The 6652-nt window shown below is 40.3% G+C and overlaps 1 long non-coding RNA gene across 1 annotated transcript; it reads left to right on the top strand.

The window, feature by feature from the left end:
• The first annotated feature begins 2004 nt into the window (after window positions 1–2004).
• LOC125180124 (uncharacterized) lies at window positions 2005–6378 on the top strand. The gene is made up of 3 exons (XR_007158413.2): window positions 2005–3449; window positions 3740–3828; window positions 5317–6378. It is a non-coding gene; the product is annotated as an uncharacterized lncRNA (long non-coding RNA).
• Window positions 6379–6652: the final 274 nt, after the last annotated feature.

Here is a 6652-nt window from a genome sequence, read left to right as displayed (position 1 = left end):
TAATTATTCACTGACATTAAATGTCATCTTGTACACACCCTGCCAACATAGGATTGTTCTTCACTTTGCTTCTGCCTCTTGCAGATTCTCCTCTTCATGAGAATATATGAGTGTTACATATCTGTTGCAGTGCTGTGTAGTAGCTTCTCTTCCTTGTGGAAAAAGACTATGAAATGGGGTGACAATTTTATAAGTAATCTGGTAGGTTTCTATGCATTGCTGTTTTGTCTTTTTTATTTTTTTATTTTTATTTTTTTATTTTTATATACAAGAAAGACAAAGTCACATAATCATGTGCTTGGACTATAGCCCAAAGAGGGTTGTGATGGTCTAATTACATCTTCTGAGTTGTGCAAAGGGCTACTGTGGATCATAGATTTTTTTTTTTCTAGAGTTCCTGGTAGAAATTCATTAATATACCTTCAAATTATATAGCCCTTATGACCTGAGCTATAGGTATCCTGTAAACAGAGCAAGGTACATAATGCTGTAAACAATTATCCTCTCACTCACAAAGGTTTTTCACAACCAGGGTGGGATTAATCTCAACTAACTTAGAAGAGACAGATAGGTTCTAAACCTCTGGAGCTGGGTGTGACATTGAAAGTGCAATTAAAGTTGTCAATCATATTGTCTTTACAGTCAGTAACACGCAACTGGAAAGACTCATTTTTTTATATAGTGAAACTGCATGGGGACAGTTCAGAAGAAAAAGTAGGAGCAAATAGAGAAAAAAAAATAAAAAAGGAAAAAGTTGTGCAAGAATAGAAAGAACAGCAGCTTCTGTCTCCCAATTGCTTGAGAGGGAGAGGGAACAGAAAATAGCCATTTAGGAAGACTGGTTTCCTCAAAACCATGTTGGCTAACAGCACATGATAAAAAACAAAAACAAAAACAAAAACAACTCGAATTGTCAAAAGAAGAGCCAGGTACAGTGTGATTTTCCTTGAAGGAAAAGAGATGTTGATTTGAAGAAAAAGCAGAGATTGGATGGCCAGCCAGAAGGAATGGGAGAGATCCAGGGCAGCATATGACAAGGAGTAAGGAATGGCAGACACAAGAGAATAGTCCCCAAAGGAAATAAAGTAGTAATGGAAATAGCAAGAATATCTATATCCATGTGCTGTTTGAAGACAGAATTTGTGTGTGTGTAAGTTTATGTTCACTGGAACTGAGAATGAACAAAAACGTAAGAGCTGAGATTTTGAACTTGGAATAAAAAAGAGAATGTTCAGGTATAACACACATTTTGAAATACACGTTTTTCTATATTTCTTACTTTTTCAGTTTAAATTTAATCCACTAGCTTGCATGCCTTGATATTTGCAGTTTGGCATTATGAACAGCTGTGTTTTCTCAATTCAAAAGGGAGGAGTCCACTTTGCAGAGAAGGAAAAACTATCAGCAAATCATGTCACAGGAAGCCAAAAAGGACTAAAAAAATCTCTTTTTCTCTGGCTTTCAAGTGCCCTAGACATTCCGAACACAAAATATGCAGGAAGCATAGTCAGACAGGGAAGAACACATATATGTAGAGAATGTTCCACCTGTTAGGGATATAGAAAGTGTACAGAAGATGTGATATGTCGTGTTCCTACATGTCACTGGCAGATATGCACTTTTAGGAAAATACAAATCATGGGAAATCTTGTCTAAGCAAATTTGCAGAGCAACATTTCAGTTGACTGAAGAACTTTCCTTCTGCTTCTGGAGAAATGTCTATGTTTTCTTCATTCATTTTGTTTTTCACCTAGGTATGACTAGATGTACATTTTTCAGATTAGGTTTGGATTTCATTTTTCATGAAAGATAAATTAGAGTTAAGAGTCCCTCCTCTGTAATGGTAGAGAATAAAAATTTTTCTGGGATACCAAGATTCTTTGACATTGAGGAAAACATTGGTATACAACTCCCTCACTTAATAAAAAAGACAGCTGTTTGCTGTTTGTAGTTCAGATTTCTTTGCTTTAGCTCAGTGGTATAAGCTTTCTTCCTGATCTTTTTGTCCTAATAATCAAACTGCCGCTCTTCAAAAGCTCCTATTGGAACAATGGACTACAGGAAATTATTTTATATTCACACAGAGAACTATTTTAAATTCAGGCACTTCATTCTCTTCCCTTTTACTTCAAGTTAGGCTTTGCTGAGTCTCTCAAATACATTGTCACTTAGTTTTATCTCCCAGATGAATTTGCACTAGCTTTTTTTTTATGTCAGGAAACACTGTTTTACTTCTGCACCTATTTTTTTTCCAGACAATTTCAACACAAATTCTAAAATTGGTGTGAATGGAGAATGAATGGGAATTCCCAGGTGTGCAGCCACCTTATGAAGTCCACAGCAAGGAGGGGGGGCTCCCAGAATGGCCTCTGTTAATGGCATCTGGATTAGCAGTTCATCAGGACCCCATCACATCCACCTGCAGTTTCACAACATGCTTGGAAAATCCAGCTTGTAGAAAGGAGACCAGTGCTACACAGTCTTGGGTTGATACATTTAACAATTGTTTCTTTTGCTTTACGCATCTGATGAGATATTTTTTGGGAGCTGTTCCAAAAATGGGGCTTTGCTGGGGTTCAGTAAGAATGACTCTGTGTTTTACAATGTGGTTTTGTTCCCCTATAAAAATTTTAAAAACTCCACACAATAAGAACCCAAAATCATGCGGCACGCAGTGTGATTTTCTGAGCTCCCTCTGGGAAGACCTTTGCATGGTTTTGCTGTGGCAACTGATAATAGTGAGCAGCCCACACTGCGAATGTTTCTGCAAGCTGTTGGCACAGCTCACAACAATAGATCTATCCGCTCACTTGTAAAAGAAGCAGCACTCAGCAACATATAACCAGGAGAAGCTTCAAGCAACGTAGGGTGATTATTCCTCCCTGTAACATATTCAGGCACAGAAGGTATTAACAGCGAAAAAAAAATGGTCTTTTCAAAAAAACACAGTTTTAAAAAAAGTCTTGTTTCAACACTGACCTCTCAGGATAATTTATGACCCTCACACATAGCTGGAAGGAACATTTAAGTGAGAGGCAGGTGTTTTTTTCAAGCTTGCAGGCTAAAATGAGTCCTGGCTGATGTTCAGCTATCCAGAAATGTGAGCGATCCTGCTGGGTCCCTGCCACCAGGAACGGATGAGCTCACAGGCGGCTGGCAGGAGCCAGGTGTCCATCAGAGACAAACACAAGGCAATTGTATGCAGAATTTGGCCAACATTACTCAGAGGAGAAGGGTGAACAATCAATCCTGGAACATCTTCTGTACTCCCTGGAGTAGATTTAATCCACTCCATTGATCACAGCATTTCCAGGCAGCAGCGTGAGACTAAAAATCAGTCTAACCTTTACTTTATCTCACCACAGGTGGTGGTCCCCAAGTGCCTCTTGTGTGAGGTAATCGAAGGCTCTGGGAAGGCAGCTGGTGGGAGGTCATGCACTAAAACACAGGTAATGCAGGTTGAAAGCTGGCTGCAAATAGCCCAGAGGCAGCAGCAACTGGATGTACTATCCTCAATCTAATGTGTTTGTAATTGCCACTTAAAGAGAAACCATGCTGATTTTCTTTCTGGTGGATCTTATCATGTCCCCTGTGCTAATTACCCACCTAGCTTCAATGCTGATACAAACAGAAGAAAAGATTGCTATTGGAGTTCTTTTGGAGACCTAGCTCAGTTGTGATGAAGTGAAATGCAAACTTTTTTTTTTGGCCTTGCATAATTTCTTGCACCTTCCTGCAGGCAATTGCCCTGACTGATGCTTCCCTACACGAAACAACCGGGAGTGACCGGGCCACCTCTCGTGCAGAGCTGTGTCATGCTGGCAGCAGGTGGGGAAGGCTGTTTCCTGTGCTATATTATCAGACTTGGCACTGGATGACTGATGCTAAATTATTTCAACTAAAAAAATAAAAATATCCTTTTTTTCATGCCAGTATCAGCCATCAAAAGGGCAGACTGCTCTTCATTTTATACTGCGTGTGCCAATAAAAACATCATCAGCTTCATGTTGTCCTTGTGGTGCCCTCCTCTTCAGTGAACAGTAGAGTGTTGTCCAAACACAAGTCAATGGTGTGAGGAAAAAGGAAAGCTGATTCAAGTGTAACAAGCTGTGATTTTTTTCTTTTTACTATTATTGTTTTTTTTTTTTTTTCTGGAGATTTCCAAATCCCTGGAAAGATTAAAATATAATTGTATGTCTACTACACAATTGCAGAAGGGTTTAAGGGAATTACAAGATTTAAGAAGCCCATGATATTTCTATGATTTTGCTCTTATCACATTGTGAAATACTTTCCCATTAGGGTGGAAATAAGATCTTCTTGTTTCCATTTTAGTACTAACTCTCGGCCAGGCTGTCAGTTCAATTGGAAGGGCAAACAAATGCACATCTCTGCTGCTGGGAGGTCTCTCATCTGAGAGATATCTGAGGGATTATGAGCTATGAGAGCTGATTTACAGAACAAATCAAATTATTTATCTGAAAATTTCTGTCATAATCGTTAAGGTCCCTTCTATGCTGTGAAAGATCAGGTAGAACTGTAGGAATTACACATGCTGTCAATTTTGGCATCTCTTTTTAACACTCTTTTCAATTTATGTTAGAAGAACTTTTCTTTGTACAGTTGATCTCAAATGTCAACAAAGTCTACGCTGTGAGCAGCACTGTGCTGCCATAAATCATGTGGTTATTGCACCTTGGGGATGCTAGAAGCTCAATGCCCATGAAGACACATTTACGTTTGAAAAAAAGCACCATTTCAGCTTGCGATCTGACAGATGGATTCTGTCTCCATAGGTCTCATGTAACCACTCCATCACTTAATAGTTTATTATAACAATAATCACCATGAAAATTTCCCAAAGGGAGGCTTTAATTTTTCACCTCTGAAGCCACAGCAAAGTGATTTTGGTATTCATGTCTTCTCATGAACTGTTCTCTGCATCTTTTTGCTCACAGATGGGCATGAATGAAAATGAAATGAATGAGTGCTTACAGAAAAACAGGCTGTAGTAACATACCAAAGGAGAAAGTAAGAAGCTGTGCTTTTATGCTGCATTTGGTGAAAACTCTCATTGACTTCTGGTAGCCTGAGAAGGTGGTGCAGAATCAGGCCCTCACTGCATTTCGGTTAAACCTAGATTATTTATCCCTGGAGGAATCCTGGGGAGAATGTTTTCTTAATTTTAATATTTCATAGCAGTGAGATTCTACTGTTTTACGCAGACATGCTCGCAGCGCTGACTAATAAAGACGGCCTGGACTGAATGTCAGCGTGCAGATCACAAGCTAACATTGATGCCATTTCCCATTTTAGGTGCTGTTTTACAATGAGATGAAGCCTGTGGATCTCGTGGATGCCCGGCATGTTGCGGAGAATGCTTGGGGAGCAACAGGATTGGGCTCAGAGATGCCTCCAGGTACCTCAGGATGGTTCTGAGCCCCTCCACAGCTGCTCCCCATGAAGGTCCCAGACCACATCGGCTCACTGAAGGTTCAGCAACAAACTGCAAAAAAATGAAGGTTCCTCCCTCCCTGTTCCCCCACATCAGTGAAGTCACTTGCAGGGTCCTCAAGTCCCAAGGGAAGTGGTGTTGCCCCTTTTTCATTTTGGAGATTAGCAGCCAGACCCTTCAATGAGTTTTCTTTCTGTTGTTATTGTTGTTTTAGTATTATAATCTTTAAAAGTCGATGGCCTATCAAGGCCACCTTAATGCTTCAGAGCACCTTTCCCAGCCATAGCATGGGGACAATGTACCCTCTCTTTAAAGTCTGTCTACAGAGAAACAAAAATGTTCTGAATTTAGTCCTTTAGCTTTGGGAACTGATGGCTTCTATGATTAACTGCCTTTTGGGAATTTGCTTTAAGGAACCTTGTTTATGTGAGCACAATAAAGTACAAAGACACGTCCCAAAGACTCATTTACCTTCACCTGGATGGTGGCTGTGGGAGAAGCAGTGCTGGTTCCTTGGTACTGTCCTCCACGTTTCATCTCACAGGGGTTTCTCCTGCAGTCAGTTTACACTGGAACCAGATTTGTGCCCATTTGAATGTTAAAATAGTTGGCTTCAGCAGAAGCACATTCTGACAATCTGTTTATGAACAGATTAGGAGGAGATTTTTCTCTTTTTCCCTTTGTTTCCCTTGTGTTTTGTCTGATTCATAAGTTGTCATCAAAACCCCCCACCCTACCTGCTCATGGAGTGCTCATTTCCTGAGAATTTAAAAGCCACTAAAGAACAGTCACGCACTACTATTTTATGTTTAATGCAGTAGAGACTGAAATGCATGGCTTTGCCCCCAGAAATTTATTATCTCATTGTAAAAATGAAGTTGAGTGAACAGAGATATTCTGTTAGAGATATTGGTTAAAAATGAGGGACAAAGATTTCAGCAACTAAGTCAGAAAGTTGCTTAACTGAAGTGAGATGTTGCCAGCTCCCCCTGGAAGCCAGCTGGAAGAAAGTTCTGCTCTCTAATGGAGTGGTGGGTCTCTGACAGGGTCCTGGTGCCTCCTGCCTATGACCTCCTCCCAGAGGTTTGACTTCTGCAGCGCTGTGTATTGTGGTTTGTTCCTGATGGCTCCCAGCCAGGTTAGGCTGTTGTGTAGCATGTGGGGCCAGGAGGATTGGCTCTTCTTAGCCTCTGAGTT

The sequence above is a fragment of the Anser cygnoides genome, chromosome 2, assembly GCF_040182565.1.
Source record: "Anser cygnoides isolate HZ-2024a breed goose chromosome 2, Taihu_goose_T2T_genome, whole genome shotgun sequence".
In the NCBI taxonomy this organism is placed as follows: domain Eukaryota; kingdom Metazoa; phylum Chordata; class Aves; order Anseriformes; family Anatidae; genus Anser; species Anser cygnoides.
The sequence above is the reverse complement of the archived record's forward strand: the minus strand, read 5'-3'. Positions and strand labels throughout refer to the sequence as shown.